The 24,634-nt window shown below is 37.6% G+C and overlaps 1 protein-coding gene across 1 annotated transcript in view; it reads left to right on the forward strand.

The window, feature by feature from the left end:
* The first annotated feature begins 1,546 nt into the window (after positions 1-1,546).
* LOC135204360 (serine/threonine-protein kinase OSR1-like) overlaps positions 1,547-24,634 on the forward strand; it is a 368,965-nt gene continuing 345,877 nt past the window's right edge. Inside the window, exon 1 of the mRNA XM_064234579.1 lies at positions 1,547-1,699. The gene's annotated coding sequence lies outside the window, so the exon portion shown is untranslated. The remainder of the gene's footprint in view (positions 1,700-24,634) is intronic.

Genomic DNA, 24,634 nt, shown 5'->3' on the forward strand with positions numbered 1-24,634 from the left:
GGAGTGTGCTCTTTGAAACAGCGTACCCAGTAAAAAAAGTAATGAACTCCTAAGGAGGCAGGATGCAACTCGGAACCCCACACTATGAAAACCACCCAGTCGAATAGGATGACTACGATAGACCATATCCCCAGTACAAGCCTTAATAAGCTTAACCCAGTTGATTTTCCCTTCTTCGTTCTCTCGCACGCTAATTAAATTAATCTCTGTAACTGCTTGCGAACATTATCTGGAATCAGGTGGGAAAGGATTATTGTCTGCATTGAGTTCCGTTTATGGAATGATCGAGTGACGACGAGAGCGAATTAATATTTCATCGGATATTCATCTGTAATGGGAAGCCATGTGATTTAGTATATACTCCTGCACTCTCTCTCTCTCTCTCTCTCTCTCTCTCTCTCTATATATATATATCTATATATAATCAAATCATATATATATATACATATAACATATATAATAATGATATATGATATAGATATGTATATGTAATATATATACGTATACATGTATTATTATATTTACGTATGCATGCATGCATGCATGCATGCACAAGAATATACCCTACACATCCATCATACCTACGTGATTAATAACCATTCATCAAATCTCACTTATTATCCCTTTACATCGGCTCCCCAGATGTTCACCCGAGCAGAACATCGGAGTGACTTCTCTTTTGCATATTCACCCTCAGTACCACAAGTCCTCGCTTGCCATTTTACCTGCAACGTAAAGCGTCTCTGTGCGTCGTAAATCCTTTTACGCGGTCTTTTGTACCCGTTTTACCGACCGACTTCTCTTTGTTTTTAATGTATGCCTGTGCTTATCCATTTAAAGAGTTTAATTCTATTCAGTACGTATCTTTCTCTGCTTCTCCAAGGATAAATTTTCCGTTACATTGTCTATTTTGTGAACGCTTGCTTTGTATATTAAATACAATTCAACTTTCTTCCAGACAGATACTACTTGCTAAATAATAATAGTAAAAGTACATAATGCAAAGGATTTGTTTTATAGTTCATTTGACACAGCTGTTGAATAAAATCTAAGTACCACTCGCTAGGTCTAAATGTCATTAGACTAGTGAATGGCTGAGTAGAAAATGTGAATTTCGTGACGCATGATTTCTGTAATGAAAGTACCTTAAGTAATATTGAAAATAAGGTGATAGTATCGTCTGCGTCAGTTTCTTCGGGTAGGATATATCGTTGATTAAGTAGTAATCACACCAGATAGCCTCGGTTATGAGGGGCATAAACTTCAAGTGTCTAAAATCAATTTTGCAATGTCAGTTGATTTGGTTCAAATTTCAATTACTTTCAATATCACCTAACGGCGAATACAATTTGAAAAACCACGATGTTCATTACCCTTTGCCGCCTTTGATCAGCTCACGCCGCTAACGAAGGATGCTGAAGGAGGAAAATATCGTCGTAGACGGGAAAAGAAGAAAAAAAATGAAGGAGACCAACCGCGCCCAAACGAGCGAGAGCTCAACCAGGCACCGCCGTCGGTAGAGGCTGACCGAACCGAAACAGGCAGTGTGGCTATGGCCGTGGATGAGTGAGGTAGTGTGTGTTGCAACTCGTCTGTACGTGCGTAGGCGTTACCTGCTTCCTCTTCTAATTTACTTGTTAGCTCTTCGGATCATCGCTGATGAGTAATAGAGGGACAGATACCTTCATCTCATGCCACTGTGAGTAATTGTTTTTTTTATGTATGAACTATTTAGTTTTTTTTCTTTTAAATGCCAGTTTGATATAGATCACGTTAGACCCATGTGGCTCTTATAGAGGCGACAAATGGTGTAGGCCTAGTTTGAGAGTATCGTGAAGAGGTGGGTAAGCTCAAATGTATTCGCAGGTGATTCAATTGATTTCGGTGTCGTTTGCAATCGCTGTAGTCAAATTTGAAAAGTTACTCCCAAACCTGTTGCGTGTGGCTAAACGTTGATAAATAGGACTTACAGGGCAGGAACGTACATAGTAGGTCTAGCCAAGGGGATTGAAAATTCTCAAAAAAAAATGTCGAAAATGGTCTTCATTAACTTTCGATTTTAGTCTGCGCCGGGTATTATCGATCTGCCCAGAAGCTCCGTTTTTCTCACATATAATGTTTGTTTTTACGTTAATTCATAAGTAACAGCTTCTAACTGGAGCTTTAGTTGTAGCTGGACAAAAATATACTTTGTACCTCGAGCCGGTCGATTGACATATGCCGGAACTTATTCGGGCGCTCATCTGCTGTCATTTTTGTGTTATTATACAGCATCGTGCCATCACACCTTTGTCTGTCTATAGTATTGTGCTAATACACCCTGGTTTTATTTTATTGTAGTACCCGACCATAATAGGTGTTTTACGGTATACTTTGTTCAGCTGTGACTTTTTTACGATCTTCCTACACACTTATGCCCATCGCAGTCCAACTATGTTGAAAACCCGGTAGATATTTTGATACAGCCTATTCCCACTTGTCAAAGACACGTAATAAACATTATATATTATATAAATAATATAATTTATAAAAGGGTGGGTGGTGATTGACAGGTATCAGAGGCCGGCTGGAAGGAGGGAAGACTAAACCACGGCTTCGAGTTCTTGCTAGACCGTGCTCTAAACATGATAATTTAATAGATTAATCCTCGGCATAGCCACAGTCACTAACAGGGGTGGCGCAAATCGTACCACATGCCCGGATGTGCCCATTCCATCAGAGGGATGCCCGGCGTTGTTTGCATGACCAGACATGAGCCAAATATTTTTCTGCATTGTTGGACCATTATGACATGAACCTGTCTCTTCCGGGGTATGAAGGCTACTGTGACATAACACAGAATATTGTGCTGGTACGTTCTTTGCTGTCTGCTTGTAATAACTGCTGCATTATATATATATATATATATATATATATATATATATATATATATATATATATATATATATGATATCAGCAAAATAAACAACACAGTGATTACTTTCACAGAAATATTAATAACTGGCGAATAGTTGATGAATCCTATGTGCAGAAAATTTCCATTACGCGAATTGCTCCTAACTCTAGAGAAGGCTCATCATTAGCACGTTGATTCCATATCTTCTGCCACCTTCATACAGATACGATCATTTCATAGACTTCCCCCTCTCTTCATGGATATTAAGGCACTTCCTTTCCCAAGTCTGGCTCTCATACTCCTTCCCTGTACACACTGCAGTTTCGCTCAGTCTGCTAGTACTAGCGAGTTCCGCCGAAAACGACTAGGGCGAATGCATATTGCGCTATGCATGTTAAAATGTGTTAATGCATAATTATACCGTGTTAAAAAAGATCTGAAATCACGAGTTTTCGACAACTTACATCAGATATGAATGCTGCAGAGTAGTTTCTAGACTAATGTTTATTTTAGAATGATAATGGGTGAAAATGTCGTTTTCATTTGCCAGAAGTTCAGGCAGTAAGTAGTGAAATTCACCAAATGTAATCCTTTGAGTATTTGTGGGATATACTAGTATCTCTAATTCATGAGGCCTAACCTTTTGCTTATTACTGCTAGTTTGCTTTCCTCTTCATCAAGTGCATTTACACTTCTACGTAAACATTGGTCTAACCCCTAAACATATGGATTAACTCCTAAACAGTTTGTACAACCGAAGCTTTACAGGCAGTACTTGAACATGTCGAACAGTATATACACTTGAGATTCATTTTGTTCAGTGCGATTTTTTTTTTTTTTTTTTTTTTTTTGCGAGATGTCATAACACGTGTTGAGACGTCAGATCATTTTAACATGTATTCGCTATTAGGTCGGTCGACTGTGGTGGGTTTCATTTGAGGGTAATCGCCATGAGGCTTGTAACCTAATGCTAATAAGACTTACTGTGAATCGAAGGAAGGCTAAAGTCTTCTGGAGCCTCCCTTTCGAAGAGAAAAGTCACATAGTTGAAAAGGAAAGAATGAAATGCATTAGGCGATTAGGGCCTGCATTGTACCTCCGGCACTGAAAAGGAAAAATATAATGGTGGTGATGATATTGACTAAGACTATTGTGCAGGTTTTTTTTCTTTCTTTTTTTAATTAAAGCTGCCGTTGTTGTAAGTGTTGGTGTGGCATATTGCACAAAAGTCAGGAAATGGTCTTTGTCTCCAAGAATTCTTAATTTTTGCTTTAAGACAATTACGTTATATTTTTAAATAAGCTTTATGACTTTTAGCCGTAACACTAATCCAGTGTTAAGAATATAATTTTATGGATTAGTACTATTATTATTGTTGTTGTTGTTGTTGTTGTTACATGTAGAACCCAAAATTTTTCCATTGTCCCCACAATACCCAAAACTTCTTTATGTTAGACCATGTTTTTCCAGACATTCATCCATGATCCAGCAGGCAAAGAGTGAACTTGACAGTAACACCCGCTCTCTCTCTCTCTCTCTCTCTCTCTCTCTCTCTCTCTCTCTCTCTCTCTCTCTCTCTCTCTCTCTCTCCTTATTTAATTAAGGGAGTGCTGTTTATTATCTGGCCTGTCTAAGGCGTTTAGCCATTGCTTCTTGGTGCATGTTTTAGTAATATCCCCATCTCTTGATGCTGTAGAATCCTGGAAGGTATTTAATGTTGATTTGCAGATAATAAACGAGGGCTTGGGTCACATGCTATTTATGAATGTATATAATGAGCATGGTTGTCATTATATATGAAAAATGTTAATTTGTTTATGGGATAAATTTAGCTCGTAGCGTCACGTCATACAAAAGGTGATAGGTGGCATGTCTGCCAGTCTGTATTTAAGGAGTTAAATGGCTGGTTTTGTTCAGTTTCACTCCTACTTATTTTAGATATCTCTTTGGATTTGGAGTTCTGAGTTACAGACCCTGATTTCTTTAATATGTATTCAGCATTTTGAACCCCGGTATGCGTCAGAACAACTTAAAAGTTGATTTATAGTTTGAGTCCAGTATGAAGTAGCATAAGAATCAAAATCGTGTAAAGGTTAAAAAAGACAAAAATATCATATACATGGTTCTGGATTGCACTACGGGAAGGATAAAAAAACCCCTATATTATCATCATCATCATTATCATCATCATCATCATCATCATCCATTCATTATTATGATTAGTTTATTGTTATTATTATTATATTATTTTTTGTTTTTTTTTGCATTGAACTGGTATACTAAGGATAGTTCGTTAATGAATTTCGTTCGTATGAACGTTCCTCAGCTTCAGCTTAGTGTTAATGTACTGCAACATTGTGATATGCCTGGGTTCGATGTGAACATTCAGCTTTATATTATTGGAATTCTTCTGGGTGCTTTTGTAGTTTGGCCTCCACTGGTAGATCAGTCATCCATTTACTTCGAAAAATCAGATTACGTTGAATCATATCGCGGAAATACTCTACAGTGTTATGGATTTTCTTTTCTTAAGTAAGGAAGTACATTCTTAGGTTTTAGACTTTCATGCTTATGGGCTTCTCTAGTTATTTCCCTCACGGTTGATATTTTTGTCTTTAGGAATCTTTTGCTCTGATGGAAAATCTCTCATTCAGTAATCACATGAACGGGATACGTTTGTCAAGAGTTATGTAGCCTATTACAAGGAATGTGTTCTTTTCAAAGCAATTAATCCTTTTGTTTTGTAGTACCTTGTGATAGTGATAACACCAGGTTCTTCTACCGACTGTTAGTCTATACTGGGCAGTTCCATATAGTGTAGTGTGACCTTTATTGTGAATGGACTCAATAAGCTTTAGTAACTAACCTACAAAAGTGACCTCGTAGTAGGGTAGTGCCCACGTCAGTGCATCTCGTGCGGTGCACTGTAGGCTTTACTCAAGGTTCTTTGCAGCGTGCCTTCGGTACCTAGCTGCAACCCCCTTTCGTTCCTCTTACTGTGCCTCCTTTCATATTCTTTCTTCAATCTTACTGTCCACCCTCTCCTAACAATTTATTCATAGTGTAGCTGCGAGATTTTCCTCCTGTTACACCTTTCTTACCTTTTATTGTCAAATTCAGTTTCAGTGCTGAATGACCGACCTCATAGGTCCCAGTGCTTGGCCTTTGCCCTAAATTGCATATACAATTCATCACAAAGGAGAGGATTGTTTTAATGCTCTAACTTGCTGCTCACTAACTTACTGTTTCCCCATTATACGTGCTTTTGATGAAGTTAATTCGTAAATATGTCTTCATAGTAAACAACCGAAGCAAAATATTTCATTATATATATTATTCAATTCTTTCAAATTCAATTTAAGGGTTAATTCTCACGTAAGAATCGTTTTTAATTCAATTTGTGAGGTCTCGTCATGAGGTGGACTTCAAGCGACATTTGTATCGAAGGTAAATCCATTTAGTGCCCACATACCTGAGCAAGCAGCCTCATAAAAGCCATATATGCACGCTAAGCTGCACCCAACTGTACTTCGGTTGGTCTATAAGGGGTAAATCATGCCCTTAGTGGTTAGTTGGCTGTTGTTCATAATTACCGGGGCTAGTAACTTCGTCCGGAAATTTTGGATGGTAATTTGCCACAAATGCTCACACACAAATACACAAACACAAAGGAGAGGGAATAAGACAGTATCTTAGTCCGTTTCTGTAGCTTAGAAACCCAGGTTCTGTCGGGAAGAGGCTAGCTACCATTAAAGATGAAAGTCAGCTACCGTAGAGTGAATGTTGCACTGATATAATATATAAATCAGGGTTGTCGTTCCATCGGTGTAATAAATTTTAGCAGTCTAATTCTTTGAAATGGGTGGCTGGCCAACTAGGTTTTATCTCTCTCTCTCTCTCTCTCTCTCTCTCTCTCTCTCTCTCTCTATCCTGCCGTATAGGGCAAGTAATCTAGGCCTATTTGGTTTTGACCCCGGGAAGGTACGGAAGCTTTTCGTTAAATTCCAGCTTTTCTCCCTTGCTCTAAACAGTCACTTGGGTACATTGTTGTCAGTCGACTGTTGTTGATAGTAGGTCAAGCAGGATTGGAGAATGGCGAGAAATGACTACCGCTGGAGTGATCAGGACCAAGGCAAATTCACCTTCAGAATTTAGAGCGGCGATCCTTCGGGGAGGTAATCCTCTCCTAATGTGATGAAATGATTCATAAGATTTCCTCATGACTAAGACAGATGCTTACTAAATGCGTTGGTTGGATGGCGTACGCTTTTACAAGGTGAACAGCTCGTGCCTGCATCTCTCTCTCTCTCTCTCTCTCTCTCTCTCTCTCTCTCTCTCTATTCTTATAGTATAATAGTAGTATAAGTGGTTCTTATAGTTTTAGTAATGCTATAAGGAGCTCTTATATTATAGTAGTACTAGAAGTGGTTCTTATAGTTTAACAATACTGTGAGTGATTCTTATGATAGTACTGTAAGTGGCTCTTATAGCATAGTAGTACTATGAGTGATTCTTATAGTATAATAGTACTATAAGTGGTTCTTATAGTATAGTAGTACTATAAGTGGTTTTTACAGTTTAGTAATACTGTGCGTGATTTTTGATAGTATAATAGTAATGTAAGTTGTTCTAATAGCATAGTAGTGCCATGAGTGATTCTTATAGCATAATAATACTATCAGTGGTTCTTATAGTATAGTAGTACCATGATTGGTTCTTATAGTACTACTTATAGTTCTGATAGTACTCCATACTGTTCCTATTCAGACTGACGCAAACATCTGACGTGCACGATTTAGTTACACACTATGTTTATATGTTAAGGGTGACTGAAGTAGTAGTTGTGATGTTGATATGATTTAATATTCATATTGCCAGGAATCCTAGTTGACAAATATCTATTTTTTTCGAAAATCATCATGATATTGGGATTGGCAGGAATAGTTGACAGGTAATATATTAGTTTTTACATATAGGTAATCTGATTAAGTATGAAGGCGTTTATAGTGTCTTAATGTTTACATATAGGTAATCTGATTAAGTAAGAAGGCGTTTATAGTGTCTTAACGTCAAAGACTGACCACTTTGGTTGCTTAGTAACATTCTAATTAAAGTTATGAAGTACAGACTGACATGATTATTTATCTTGTAATAATTAAAGTTTTAGTTTTAAATTGGGAGTAACAGTTACCAAGTAACATTTCAGAAAATTGTCAATAGAATGTTTGACATGAATTAGACTTAGGTGAAATCTGTATTGATGATGTTATTTTATACAGTGACAGTAGGGCTTTTTAAGTGATGGAATAAGTGAACTCCTTTCCTCCTTTGACTGATGTTAGTCTAATTCTAAGGTAATCGTCTTGATTAGATGTTAGCATGCGCACTTAGGCCTATTTTGAGCTTTCCTCCGACTCTACTCAAAAGAGGCTCTTCACACTACTGAGTACTGGGTGGTCGCTCTTCCCCGACCCAGTGAATCAGAGGTCTCAGTGTGCTATCATCTCAGATAAGGATTATGTTTCCAGATATAGGCGCAGTTGTTGTCTTTTGTGCAAACCTCTTTTGGAGTGTCGAAGATAAGATTACCGATAAGGATGGGAAAGAAAATATGAATATACGTGCTCAGAGAAAGGGAGAGCGAGAGGGGTTTTTAGAACTGAAAGTAAATTTGTTCATGTAATTTTGTTATTTGTAAAAATCGCAATTATTCGTTATTGTTGCTAATCATAGTTTTGGTTCCTTCAGGGCTTTGCTAGTTTTCAGCCTGGCCTTGTCGTTTATTGCAAGATTTGGTCCAATATTTTGTAATGTTTTTCTCTCAGAATATCTGTCATAGATCTCTGTAGTCATGCAGGGATAAATTAGGTTTACCTTTTCGTCGTAATTCCAGTTTGTTCTGTTTCTACTCACTCTGTAAATCATCTCCTGAGGTAAACTTTGCCGTGGGACTAAGTAGGGACTCTTAATCCCTTACTTAATACCGTGACTTAAATACCGTGCAGCATACAAACTACAGTAACCGAGCATATGCCTATCTCTCTCTCTCTCTCTCTCTCTCTCTCTCTCTCTCTCTCTCTCTCTCTCTCTCTCTCTCTGCAACCCAAGTGTTTTGTGCCAATACTGCTAGGCTAGAACAAAGATGATAGTGTCCGTATTACGTGTAAGTGTGAATGATACCAATGTATAACATATTATTGAGGCTTTTTCAAGTAAGTGTGAATGATACACATGTATAACATATTATTATTGAGGATTTTTTGTTATAAGTGTGAATGATAGACATTTATAACATATTGTTATTGAGGATTTTCTCATCGCAGTAGGCTATGTATAAAATTGTCCAGGTGTCGCGTTTATTGGTAGTGAACTGATTTTTGTTAGTAGATACGGTCGTGTTGTCATGAAGTTAGAAGCCAAGTGTCAGCTACCACATCATCGGTGTAATATTTTTATTGCTCTTAAATATAGCGTATTTGCTACGAAGTAAAAGGTCGCCATCTCTGTGATGATTTATTCTCCACGAACACTGCATATCACCATCGCGTGTTTTGAGAATTCAAAAGTATTTATAGAAGTATTTCACTTGCTCGTGAAATTACTGCTGTGACCTTGACGGTTGTTTTATGTATTAGCTTATTTTGTTTTTATCTTTACACTAAGTTTTGTGTTTTACGATGCAGGCATTTGTATCTAAAATAAGACAGTTGTTATATTATTTTATTGCCATTTGGTGAAGGATTCATTATATGCATTTGTGTTTCTTCCTCTTCCATATATCCGTAATTGTATTACGGAATTATAGAAATAGTAATGTTCTCAGTAGAGCTCTACTTTATTCAGCATTGTAGTATGTCTTAATCTTAATTTCATAGACCGACACATGTAATTTGTTGAAGTATTCTTGATCTATATCGTGCAGTATGCGAAAGTTATAAATTAGAGAGTCTGATCACTTAAGCACGGATTTTTGTTTAGATTTCACAAGTAGGTTGAGTTAAGCCTTGAACCTTTTTGTTATGAAAACAAAATGCTCTTCGTGAGCAGTTTTTAATCAACAGTATCCCCTACATCTATTGGTTTTAATCAGCTTTTTCATATTGCACTGTTTGTACAGTTTAGATATTCACGTCATTTACATATTGTGGTATATATCTAGTTTCGTCAGTGACATTGACGGTTTGAAACATTTCAAGAAATTAATAATGAAATGTGTAGATTTCTTGTATTTTGTTGAAGGGTAATTGGTTAAATATAACTCAAGGGGATTATGTTTATTCCTTGTCACCTTCATGCTGCCAAGATGCTGAATTTATTGAGTTTAATTTATTTAGTTGGTTTTCTGGGGGAAAAAATAGACTAAGTTGGTTTTCTGGAAAAAACTAGAGTTTGGGGTAGGTTTTTTTCTTTTGTGAATGGTTTTAACCCTTCTACATCCTTTGCAGCAGGACAAACTTAAAGTTTCTTTTGCCCATTATCTGGTTTTATCAATCCCAGCATCAGTCCTTTTATCCTAAAATCCTAAAGTCTTTTTGTCCTTTGCTGCTCATCTCGAGATGCCTCTCATTCGAAGAAGTTTGTTTCGATCTGATGATTTTCGTCTTCTGTGTCTTTCATTCGTTTCCCAGGGAAAGAAACTTCGCAATGGACTTCTGAGGGAAGCCAAGAAAAAGGATGCGGTCGAATTGAAGAAGATACGGAAAGCCTCTCCTTGTTATTTTTTATTTATTTTTATTTTATCTTGAAATGCATGGATTTTAGTGTCTGGTTTTTCTCTTCTAGTATTTTGCCATGGGTTTGAACAGCGAAGATTGCAAAAAACTTAAATTGAGATGTATTCATAACATTATAGAAATCAAAGAGCATAAATTGAGATGTATTCATAACATTATGGAAATCAAAGAGCATAAATTGAGATGTATTCATAACATTATGGAAATCGAAGAGCATAAATTGAGATGTATTCATACCATTATGGAAAGCAAATTTATTTGATACAAAGGGTGCAAAGTAAAACTTTTTTTTTTTTTTGCAAAATGCAAAAATGTGCGATTGCAAATTTTTCTTACATAAGGAAGTCGAATTATAAGCTCTAATGTAAACTTGGCAGGAAATATACAGGGATATTGATATGTACCAGGGAGTGACTAAACACCGACCTCGTTTCATGTAACCCCAGGTATTCATGATTAAACCAAAGATTCTAAATGTAACCCTAGACTAATTTACGAAATATATGCTGTCTGTACATCTTGGAACCACAGAAAGGAAAATAATTCTTGCTTTTCAAATGAATTAAAACTCTATCCAGCCCTTCGTTAAATCTTTTGTTGTGTCGTTAGGCTTAGAAACCTACTGTTGGAATTCCTTGTTTCGTCTCGGTCCCCATTTCGTTTTTCCTTTGGGTTTTGTTTCCGCCTTTTCCTGATTTTCCCGAGGCATATAAGAAAAATAAAAAAAATGGCGGGGCCAGACTCCTTCGGGACAATTCTGTAAACTAGATTTCAAAATCAAGTAAAAATGTATTTTTCCATAATGGGGCACTTTTGGTTGACCAGCCATAGTTCAGAGTTTTGCACAATTCTGCGTTTTCTGAGAACCGGAATTCGTGGAATGAAATTAGTCTCCGATATTAAAGATTGGATTCGCTCGTCATTCTCTCGGGGAATGTACTTAAGTACGGTGTAATAGTTGACTATTATCATCGGTATCTACCTTTTCGTTAAATGTGTAGATTTCAGTTCCTTACGAGGCTAATATTCGTAATAGTTTCGACCCATGAGCTCAAATTGTTTTGTAAGTATATTCTTATTTATTTACTAGACTGTTTCCTAATTAAAAAAAAAAAAATAAAAAAAAAAATGGGGGGGGGGCCGCCCGGCCGGGGGGGTTCATTGATACAGAACATATCCCCTTTCATATGAAGTCTTGATAATATGTAAACTAGTTCCAAAGCCCCTTGCGTCATCCTCGATGTTCAAAACATTTTATGGCAATGAACTTTAATACATTAATCAGGTACTTTATACAAAATTAATTTCAAAATAAAAATAACTACAACAATTATCAGCAAAAATTACCCGTCCATATTAAAAGTAAAAAAAAAAAATAAGGTACGTGTAATCCTGTAAAGTTAACATAACATCGATCTGTTGAATCTAAAAGTGCCACGTAGATCAAATCACAGTATTTACATTTTCATAAAACGTTATCAACACTTTCCAACAACGTCTGAGAATTAAGTTCGTTTTGCCAGTCGGTGTATTTAATATTCAAGTATTCAAGGTCTACACTAGACCTTGCAAGTATTCACGTACTTTTATCTCTAGTAGCAGATGTTAATTCTCCCGGCTGAACGAGATAGAGGAGTATTCACTTCACGATGCTTTCAGTAACTAGAATTATACGGGATTTACTTACGTGGGTGTATGCGTTAATTTATAGGGAAATGTTTGTATAAAGTAAGTTTATATATGTATAATATATATATATGCATATATGTTTGTGTGTATATAATATATACACATATATATTATATAGGTATGTGTATACATATGTACGTGTATAAATATGTGCATATATATCATTTACATAGAATGTGTACACTTTTTTTGTTATAATAAATACACTGCCCATTCAGAGTATTATCTTTATTCCGTAACTTTTTAAAACGAAATCCTTTTTTAAGTTTTTTTTCTATCTTTTTGCACCTCAAACGTTTCGTTCGTAATATACAGCCCATCATTAGGCATTGCTAAAAGCCCATTGGAGCGTAAACTGAAAGCCATCTTGTGAGAGTATTTGGAATTTCTATTTTCCGTTTTATTGAACATTAAAAGGTTATTTTCCGCTCTTTTACTCCTGGATTTGAGGTTCCCTTGCAATCATATTTGCCCAGTGGTAATCTGGGTTCTCTCTCTCTCTCTCTCTCTCTCTCTCTCTCTCTCTCTCTCTCTCTCTCTCGTAGGTTTTCATATTTCTTTCACATTTGAGTTTATGCCCTTATTCATTGTTACCACCTCAAAGGTTTCAAGTTTGCAATTTTTAATGTTTTGCACATAATAGGATAGTTTAATTTTGCATTTTGTTTTTCATGCAAATGACTGGTTTGTTATAAATGTTTAGCACTTTTAAGTAGTTAAGGTTTAATTTCCTCTGTAATGATATTCTGGAGTGGAATAAGAATCGGTACAAAATCTGCAAAGCAGTTATATATCTATCTATCTGTATATATATATATATATATATATATATAATATATATATATCTATATCTATATATATATATATGTATATCTATATATATATATATATATATATATATATATATATATATTCCACTTGAATAACAAAAGTTACAAGTCGAGGGAAACGGAACCAACGAGAGACCTCCAGTGGCTGATTATATTGGGAAACACAGAAGAAGAAGTATATCTTAGTTTAACCAGACCACTGAGCTGATTAACAGCTCTCCTAGGGCTGAGCCCGAAGGATTAGATATTTTATATACGTGGCTAGCAACCAATTGGTTACCTAACAACAGGACCTACAGCTTGTTGTAGGATCCGAACAACCACATTGCATCGAGAAATTAATTTCTAATCACCAGAGAGAAATTCCTCTGATTCCCCGTTGGCGGAGCGGGGAATCGAACTCGGGACTACTGAATGGGGAGGCGAGCACATAAACCACTCTTCCAACGAGGAAATGAAAATGGCAGTCAAAGACACCGATACAAAAATCCTCTCCAAACTATTATTTGGGAGAGAATTAAACCTTAACCATTTAAAAGTCACTTGGATGAAAAAAACAAATTAAATGATTCTATCATTTGCAAAAACATTAAAATTGCAGACTTGAATAAAGGCAAAAAATAAAATGTGAAAAAAATATACGAAAATATATGTGTATGAGAGAGAGAGAGAGAGAGAGAGAAGAGAGAGAGAGGTGAGATAAACAGCAATGCCAGACAAGGTCACGTTTAGGTCTAGAGAAAGAAAAGTAAGAAGTAAGAATGACCCAGATTACTCCAACTGCAGGGAGGAAGAGGCCTGGGGGCTTGCTTCATAATGCCAGGGGCTCAGGACCAAATGGAATGTTATGCCCTTTGTGTGTGTGTGTGTGTGTTTGTACACAACTTTTGGGGGGTACAGGAACTGGGAAGGACTTCGAATTACTTTTTACCCTGGATTTGTCTCGTCTCGTGGTTCAAGGGAGATTTTCGGGTGGAGTGATCGGTCTGAGCGGATAGCGGCTCTTATTCTTTTTTTCATGTACACACACATATACGTATACGTATATGTACGTACATACATTATATGCATATATTTAAATGGCATGACCAGTGCTTGGTACTAAAAAAAAAAAAATAAAAAAATAACTGCACAGTTTATGATTCATATAAGTAGCATAAGTTGCGACGTATATTTATAGTTTTTTTATCAGCTGATTGGCAGTGAGATCAAAAGTGCAGAGAATGAATGTAAGTAAAATAAGTTTAACCATTGTATGGTTAATGAAGTTGGGCTATGTATATGATGACCGTAGATTATTTTTGCATACTTTTCCCCGGAGATACAAGTAAGTATATTATATAATACATATATATATATATATATATATATATATATATATATATATATATATATATATATATATATATATATATCCAAACGTCAAAGTTTATGACCCGGTGCTACCCTGGATGGCGATGTGTTCATTGCACTACCCTGGGGATGAAATAAATTCGAATAATAAGGCTAATAAGGCCTATGTGTTATGTTCAGTGTTGGAATGGGCTGATACTGAGTGTGAAGGAGGCCGTGGAGAGAGAGAGAGAGAGAGAGAGAGAGAGAGAGAGAGAGAGAGAGAGAGAGAGAGAGAGAGAGGAGGAGGAGGAGAGGGGGTTTCACGTGGTTATGATCTTATCAACTTGATGACTTCATGAGGTTTGATATGTTGATAAATGTCAGATGAAACCATTTTCCAACTGGCCGTTTCATTGTTGACCTTAAAGTTAAATTTTAGATGAGAGAGAGAGAGAGAGAGTTGTTTACGTGGTATGATCTTATCAGCATGATTATGTCATAGTTTGGTAAGTTGCTAATTGTCAGTTAAAACTTTTTTTCAACTAACCATGTCACAGTTGACTTGAAAGGTAAATTTAGATTTGAGAGAGAGAGAGAGAGAGAGAGAGAGAGAGAGAGAGAGAGAGAGAGAGGACGGGTTGCTTTTCACGTGGGATAATCTTATCAACATGATTATTGCACGAGTGCGAGAAGCAATGAGTTGATAACTGTCTGCATAAACCTTTTACGTTTTAACTAGCCGTTTCGTTGTTGAATTTATCGTTAAAGAGAGAGAGAGAGAGAGAGAGAGAGAGAGAGAGAGAGAGAGAGAGAGAGAGATCATTTAAACAGGATGTATCATATTCATCATAGTATCCCGGAACAAAGCGCGGGGTTTAACCGCCGTAATAGTCATGGAATTTTTTTGTTTGGTTGTTTTTCTTTTAATCGTAGTATTTTTTCAATGGTCATATTGTGCCCTGCATTATGCCAATTGACCGGACTTTGTGTTAGTACTTGAATGCTTTGTGTTTTAAATTTGTACGGCTTTTTCATGTATGTATTATTTTGATGTCATTGCTTATTCAAGGTTTGTGATATGTACGCCTTTGTTAGTTATAAACATAACATGATTATAATTAAAGAGTAGCTTTTATCCAAAAATACTCTACGATTCTATAATTTATTAAGTTGTCAGATTTTGGTATAAAAACTACAATTGGCTTAATAGGAATGGCTACGTGAAGTTTTTACCTCTGATTTTGAGCCAGTCTTAGGGGGGGGTGAGGTTGGAGGCCTCATGCCCTCCTTTTTCTTGGTTGTAAGCCACCACAGTCAAGTAGCAGCCTGGTATTTTCCGCGCGGCTTAGGTAAGCAGGGAGACAATGGGTTATACCTGTAATAGAACGCATCTAGTAGAGTATTCAGTTTGCTGTTGAACCTCTTACCAGTGCACTGCAAAGGTGCAAAAATACGCAAGAATATATATATATATATATATATATATATATATATATATATATATATATATATATATGTGTGTGTGTGTGTGTGTGTGTGTGTGTGTGTGTGTGTGTGCTACAGTGCTACACACATGATTCCCATTCACGTATCTCACGAATGAATTTCTATTCGTGTATCCCATGTACGTTTGACTCGGTCATTAGGTAGAGGGTTTGCTTATGAATTTGGTATTCCTTTCTCGTATGAGTCGTGTATGATGGTTTATTCATTGCCATGAAGTTTGCATGGGCCAGTTACAACTGCAGTTTCCCATCATTGATGATGCGCCCGTATTTTTTTTGACTCGCAAATTAGTTTGCATTCATTTTTAAAGTAAAGTCGTTTGTGGACAGCGTTCGTTGACATGTTTGTCTCGTATTCCTTTTATAATGTGACTTTTTGCCATTGTGAGCCCATTTATTTATGCCGTTCCTGTCAGATCCCATTGTGTTGACCCGGTACCTGTTTTTTTTAATTGCTCTCTACATTAATTAATAGTTAACCGCATTTGCAGGCTTTGCAGCTGTGTTATGAAATCAATAACTGGCTGTAAAACTACTCATGATACATCTTCTGAATAGTAACAGTTGGCTGAAGAGGACTTTTGCGCAAATGGTCGACAGCCCCCGTCCTCCTCCCCCCCCCCCCCCCACCATGTGTGCCTTTAACTCGTTAATAACTGCAGAAATCTGAATCTCCGGCCAGATTATATTAATTAACGAGGTACGATGTTTACACTTTTCATCTTTTGGTAGGCAATGGAATGCTTGAGTTTTCACGCCTGTCGGTCACCTAACCATCCGTTGTACATTGCTGAGTTTGTATGCGTTGACAATGTGCGAATTTATATCGTGCGGTTGTAATAATTTACGTGCTTTGTAATTGAGAGCGTGTTGAAAGATCAAGCATAACATTTTAAACTTGATTTGTTTATTTTTTTTTTTTTTTTATTAAAAAAAAAAAAAAAAAATTGTTGTAGCATATAACACAATGTAGGCGTGATTCCCTGTTCACAAAGAGGCTTTCACCTTTCATGATTGTAAATCATTCTTTTTGCCTCGTTAAATCAGTTATTTTTATCAAAGCCTTTTCAAATCGCCTGACATCAAATCGTACTGTAGTTTTAAATGAATCAGTTTTGTATATAGTTTTCAGCATCATGAATTTTATTGAAGCATAGGTATTTATGTCCAAATTTATTTGCTGCATTAAAATGGCTGTATACAGGTAAAAATTGAATTTTTTGTACTTTCAGCCACGGCCCGGTGGTGGCCTGTATGGCTAACTTTAACCTCAAATAAAATAACAATTAGTAAGGCTAGAGGACTACAGTTTGGATAATTGGAAAGTGGATGATCAACTTACCAATTTGCAGCCCTCTAGCCTCAGTAGTTTTTAAGATCCGAGGGCGAACAGAAAAAGTGCGGACGGACAGCAAATAGCCATCTCAATAGTTTTCTTTTACAGAAAACTAAAAAAAATAAAAAAATAATTTTCGACCTTTTCTGAGAGGTCATTCTGCTGACATTCATAATACGCAAATTAAAAGTAGCTTTCAGGGTCCAGAAAAAAGCTCTTTCACATTGTGGTGCTGCAATGGAATGTTTGAAAAATGCAGGCGAACATCATTTGCCTACTAAATTGGCATTGTTGATTACAGTACTTTCAGTTCATATGTTATTGATGCTCGGTACTCTTTCTGAAATATATAGTTGAAGCGGGAGACTTGTTTTTGTAACTATTTCTGTTAAAAAAAATCTGAATAAAATGGTCTAATTCTATATGAGTACAAAATGACCAATGAATGACGTAGTACTCATAGGAGCTTGTAAAGGTGAATCTACATTTAAAGTCATTTAAATTCCTATTGGATACGCCATCAAGGAAGGGTGGCTGACGAGGAAGACGAAGGTTTTAGTCACCATTTATATTCGTTGTCTGTTTATTTAGTCAATTAAAAGGCTTTTGAACTTTTGCTACTTAGATTTCGTTCTCCCAACTCGTGACATATTGAAAAGAGATTCGTTCGCGGGCGCGCGAACGTGACGTCACGACATTTGCATAGATATGCAGGGAATGCGGGAACTCGTCTACTTTGCGCTAATAGAATTTTTAGTTTCTTTTGAAGGCATAACGATGCATAGCATTCGACGCAGTTATATATTATATCGTCTTGGACATTTTATGAACTTTCGTCTTATTTCAGAAAGCAAAATGCGACTTGTGAGGGTCGATTTTTTTTTTTTTTTTTTTTATCCCAAGACCATTTTTCATTTACCACTGGCGCGTGGAGAAGTCGAGTCACATCACTCCCCTCCCCATCCCTCTCTCCCCCTTCCCCTTTTGTGTCGTTCGCTGACACCCCCCCCCCCCCCCACACCAACCCCTCCTACCATCTCGTGGGCGGTTTCTTCGTTCCGAGTCTCGGGATTAATTTCTGAGAACCAGCCAGAGAAGAGTCTCTGTAAGACTCTGGGGTCTGGAAAAATTAATCCTTATTATTATTATTCTCATTAATTATCTTCGTCCCGAGTCATAGAATTTGCAGAAACGTCGACAAATTTCCCCTAATTGCTTCTAATTGATGGGTATATTTTCTAAGCTCGAAAGACGGACTCTATAATGGCGTCTGTCGAATCGGTGACTAAGGAATGTCAGAGAGAAAATATATGACGCAATTTTTCTCTGAAAGGAAAGGGAAAAACTCAAGTAGCAATTTTGGCGTTGGATGAATTCATTCTGTGATTCTGTTTCCATTCCACGGCGAGACAAAAACCCGCATTCGTGGAGAGATTCCTTATCTCGGACTGAATGCAGTCGATTTGGTGGCTCTAATCTCTCATTGTAACTCATGATGAATTGGCGGGGGGGGGGACGATATTTTTGTGACTTTTGGCGACGTCTAAGGAATAACCTCCTAAAAATTGGTGTGTCCCTTTGTGATAGAAGTTTCGTGATGAGATTGACGGAGTAAAAAAAAATATTCGTTATAGATTTGCTTTTTAAGTATTTACGAATGTTTCACGGCTCTTCGGGAAATTTTACAAAATTTTGACCGTACTTTATCTTTGAATAGCATTACGTAGCACCATGAAACAGTGGTATATCCTGCCATTTCATGAAACAGTGGTATATCCTGCCATTTCATGAAACAGTGGTATATATCCTGCCATTTCATGAAACACTGGTATATCCTGCCATTTCATGAAGCAGTGGTATATCCTGCCATTTCATGAAGCAGTGGTATATCCTGCCATTTCATGAAGCAGTGGTATATCCTGCCATTTCATGAAACACTGGTATATCCTGCCATTTCATGAAGCAGTGGGATATCCTGCCATTTCATGAAACAATGACATATCCTGTCATTTCATGAAACAAAGACATATCGTGCCATTTCATGAAACAGTGGTATATCCTGCCATTTCGTGAAATCTGCGGTCTGTCCAAAAATCATGAAATCGTCCTCCCCTTTTATGAAGTCATCGGAGGTTATTAAGCCCTGTGTCATTAAACCAGAGGCCGGATACCGTTTAGGGGCTGACTTTATCATCGTTAGCCGGTTGCATTTTACGTATTCAAAAACACAAATTATGGTTCAAAAGTGAAAGCAATTATTGGGCACAGACCCCAAAGCAGGCAGTAGTACAAAATATTATAGAGCGATTGAAGCTGATGCGAAAATACGTTCGTATAAGTTCGGTTGATTTATATATATATATATATATATATATAATATATATATATATATATATATATATATATATATATATATACATATATATATATATTTTTTTTTTTCATCAACTGCACTGTATTACTTTTCGAGGAAGATTTTTGGATTGTCAGTGTCAAGGGTAGCCATGTAACTGCTTTATTTATTCGTGTATATATTTATTTACATATCTAATTTTACTGATTTTTTTTCATTAACTGCAATATATATATTGCTTTTCGAGGTAAAAGTTTAAATTTGTCATTGTCGAGAGTAGTCATATTGCTGCTTTATTTATTTATTTATGTAATTACTATTTATTTATTTATTTATTTTTTTTTTTTTATTTACTTATTTGTTGCGTTCTGCATTGCACCTTTGATATTACCGAGGCATCATTTTATTATGTTTTATGATTAATTCATTGAGTCTTATTGCCATCACACAAATTTACATGTATTTTGAATTATAGTCAAGTCTCCCTTTCAAGCGAATGATTTTTTTTTTATACATTTCTTTTCGTTAGATCGATTTAATGAACACGCACAGCAGTACGAAGTTATATGCAGCGTATCGAGGTCAGTGAGGCTCCTGTATTACGAAGGCGTTGAAAGGAGAGGAATGAATTGGCCTTTAGTCTTTAACGAAGTTAAATGAAAAGAGTCAGACTCATCTAACAATGAGAGAGATTCCCGGGAATTTAACTTCCGGATATTGTTTGTCACATCGTTCCGGGTTGTGATCTGTTGTTTGGTATTGTTTGTGTCAGCGATGGTGATTCGGTGCTGGAAGGTGAATGTTTTACGGTGTTGAAAGCAAATAGTGGAGCTTGTAAAGCGTTACATGATGTGATAGTGAACGGTGGGTTTAGGTGTAAAAATTGTGGAGGTGCATGAATTGATTGTCGTATGATTAAGAAGGAAAAAAAAAAAAAGTATTGTTTTATAACTTCACGAAAAATAGGTAATTATTTATGCATAATATATATATATATATATAATAACTATAATATTATATATATATATATATTATATATATATATTATAAATATATATATATATGTATATATATATAATGTGTGTCTGTTCGTAAAGTTCCTTTGATCCCCCTTTTTTTTTGTTTTTTTTTTTTAAGATTCAGAGTATTCGCGTCGATATTTTTCCCAGTCCATTTCACTAAGAACGTCCCCCCCCCCACCCCCCCCCCCCCCCCCCCCCCCTCCCCGCCCCCCCCCCCCCCCCGCCCCACCCCTTCCACTTCTTTTGAGGGCGCTAAGTTGGTCTTCCTGTCACATCCACGGGGGTGTGGGGGCCGGGGGGGGGCGAGACCGAGAAGAACCAAGGGGGGGCGGACTACAAAAGAAAAAGGAGAAAAAAATAATGGATCGTGGTGATGCTGTTTGTATGTTCTTCTCCCTGTGTGTTTCCTGATCCCCTGTTCTCTAACCTCCCCCGCCCCCGCATCTTTTCCCTTCCTCCGTAGGGGGTTTAGTGAGTACAACTCCCTTCGGCCCCTGGCTGAAGCCCCTTTCATTCATTTTACTGTACCACCTTTCGTATTCGTTATTCCGTCTTACGTTCCGCCCTCTTCCGACAATTATTTTTTAGTCCAACTGCTTTGAGGGTTTTTTCGTTTTTCCCCCGTGTTACACCCTTATAACATTTTCCTCTCGGTTTTCCTTCCAGCGCTGAAGGACCTCATAGGTCCCAGAGCTTGGCCTTTTGCCTAAATTGTATATAATTCTCTTCAATTCTATTCCTTCTTCCCTTCAAGACTCCGAAGACGATGGCGCTTGGGGGGAATATTCGAATTTTGTTTTTTGGTTCGTTTTGTGCGTCTGAATTCACTTGAATTGTATTGTGAACACTGGAGGGTGTGGTAGAAGCTTCCATCCAGCACTGCCTGTGTCCCTTTATGCTCACAATCTCCCCCCCCCCCCTCCCCTCTTTCCCCAATCCCCCCTCTCTTCCTCCTCTCCCACCCCCAGTCCCCTCTGGACGCTCCCCTCCGCCTCTCTCTATTCGCTCTCAGGCTTAAGCATCACCCACCAATCAAATAGACTCCTACCTCCCCCCCACCCCTCGTGGGTATCCCCATATTCCCTACCCCAGGCAACCCTCCTTCGGGCAACCCCCCTTCGGGCAACACCCTGTCTCTCCAGCGTCTGGCTTTTGACTTGGCGGGTCTCTCCTCTCTCTCTCTCTCATCTCTCTCTCTCTCTCTCTCTCTCTCTCTCTCTCTGCCCCCTCCCTTGTTCTCCATCATTATATCCCTCTCCCTCTGCATTCCTTTATTGAGGAGGCCTCGTGTTTTTTTTTCTTTTTTCCCTCTTTTGTTTGCGCCGTTTTAATGACCCCTTTTTGCGCTCCATTCTCATGTCAGAAATATATTATTATTATTATTATTCAGCCTCATGCGTCGTCTGCGAAATGTGAGAGAGAGAGAGAGCCTTCCGAGAATTCGTTGCATAAATTTGTATTATTATTGCTTCCCAAAATGTGCGCAAAGGGTAGGACACAAGCCAAAAATGAGCTCCGTCAACTTGCCGAACAGGTTTCCACGTAATGAGATGAAAGGGAAAACAGCCCCATAAAAAGAAGTATTGGAAGGTACGTAGGATATATAATAAAAAATAATATATATATATTATAATATATATACTATATATATATATATATATTATATATATATATATACATAACCAAACCTGCAGCAGCTGAAAATAAGACCCTAAAAAGTAAGGATGAGACAAGGGTGAATGGTGCTTTTAAAGCAGGGCCAATCTCTCTTGGCCACCCCCTCTCCACCCAACCGCCCAACCTACCCCCACACCACAAAATTTCATATTTGTCTAGGAATGCTGCACATATTATTCAGGGTTCGCAGTTTGGCCAGCTAACCGGAAGCAGCCTAGAATCACAGCTTTTGGTAATCACCGTTATGTCATGAAGGCGGTGAAGTGAGTCAGCTGGTGGTCTGCAGGAACGAAGTACCATTTTCTTTGACAAATGACTGCAAAGATGGATTATAGCGGACGGGATGACACAAGGGGAAAGAAAGCTTTATTTATGTATTTGCGTGTATGAGGTCCATAAGCTGTGGATCACGTGTATGTGCAGGAAAAGAGAGAGAGAGAGAGAGAGAGAGAGAGAGAGAGAGAGAAGATTGATGTATAAACAGACAGAAAGATTGTGAGACATATAATTAGCGTAGTCAACAGACATACATAAACATTGACGTAACCTCTGGGTCACGTGTATGTATAGAGAGAGAGAGAGAGAGAGAGAGAGAGAGAGAATGATAAGAAAGATGTTTAGGCAGACAAAAAGCTTGTGAGAGATGATTAGCTTAATAAACAGACATAGTATTGGTCAAAGCACGATGCTTTGCCCAAAGCAAATTGCCTCTGTGACACCGTTCCCAGGAAGCCATTGCAATATCCTTAATGTCGCCTCTTGCTTAGGCACCTTGGTACGATTCATTACAGAAGACGGAAGTGCAGCTTACCCACTTGCTGCAGCGAACTTGATTACCAAAGTTGATCTCGGAAATGGAAGTCAGATGGAGGTAGAAAGAGGCGAAGGATTAGGCGAGATTGCTATACGGTTGTATCGTTCTTCATCACTGTTCTCGGATCTCGGTAGGACCCATGCATCGTTGTATGTATATTAAGTAACATGTAATAGAGAATAACAGCTTATAAAGAGATTTATTCCCAAAGGTCTCTCGTTAAACACTTTGACAGACAGACCTTTAAATCGAGGTGCGTTTGTATACATGTAATAAAGTCAGGGAAAAAATTGTATGCTTACTTCAATAGACAGGCTTCGCAGCAGGCAGACAAATCCAGCTACAAAGTGAGAGAGAGAGAGAGAGAGAGAGAGAGAGAGAGAGAGAGAGAGAGCTCCCAAATGGAGATAAATGGGATATTCGTGAGCGATTATGCATGTAAATGCTGACTTCAAAGACACATTTACGGCGATATATGTTTTGACTCTGAAAAGTGTACCTGTCGACCATATACTTAATACTTACTCGAGTGATCTCTTTAATATTCCTCCTGCATGAACATCTTTGCAGCAATCATGAAGTGGAGTCTGCTTTTCTCTTTTAGAAGAACATGTTGATCGTCGGCAGAACGAATATACTGTTGATTAAGTTTGTTTAAGATGAAGCAGAAAGAATTTCAAGTTTTTTTCCGCCATGTGTACAGTTGTTGTAGACTTCTTAGTGCCCACGCGTGGACCCCCTAATTTCGCCTCTCCCCCCCCCCCTCTTTACACACACACACACACAAACGCTTCATTCGTATTTTTTGAGCCGGTATGGCAACACTGGTTTTTAGCCCGGCTTGTTAGGATGTTCTTAGCCCATCTCCACCCTTTTGGCGACCCATCACAGGTAACTGTCAGCCACGTACTCGATTTTATTTCTAGGTTAAAATCGATGCCGTGGAACGAACGTTCAATTGCTTCGGCTGTACGGGGGGTCGACCTCTTGATGGTGAGGCGAATGTCCTAACCAATATACACATTTATAAACACATATATATATATATTATATACATGTGTGTGTGGTGTATGTGTGCATGTACATTAAACTGAATTACGCCACAGATCGTGCGACACGGCAATCATTCAGCCAGTCATATGTGAATGATTTCAATATTGAACAATAATAACGTTTGTTTAAAACGTTAACTCCTTAATATGTTCATAATGGGAATTAAAACGTAGCATTATTTCCAGCTGGAGCAGTGATATATCAGCGTAACGAATGAATGCGGAACAGACTGTAAGTGCTGTGAGAATGCTAATCCTAATTATGAGAGAAGAATCTCTCTTGTCGTGAATTGCTTCGTGGTCTGTTTATATTATTTCGAGGAAAATGATAATTACGTTCCCCTCTGTTAAATCACCCTCGGTCACCACTGTGTTCCTGTAAATTTTTGCTT

This window comes from Macrobrachium nipponense, chromosome 44 (assembly GCF_015104395.2).
Source record: "Macrobrachium nipponense isolate FS-2020 chromosome 44, ASM1510439v2, whole genome shotgun sequence".
NCBI classification, from domain to species: domain Eukaryota; kingdom Metazoa; phylum Arthropoda; class Malacostraca; order Decapoda; family Palaemonidae; genus Macrobrachium; species Macrobrachium nipponense.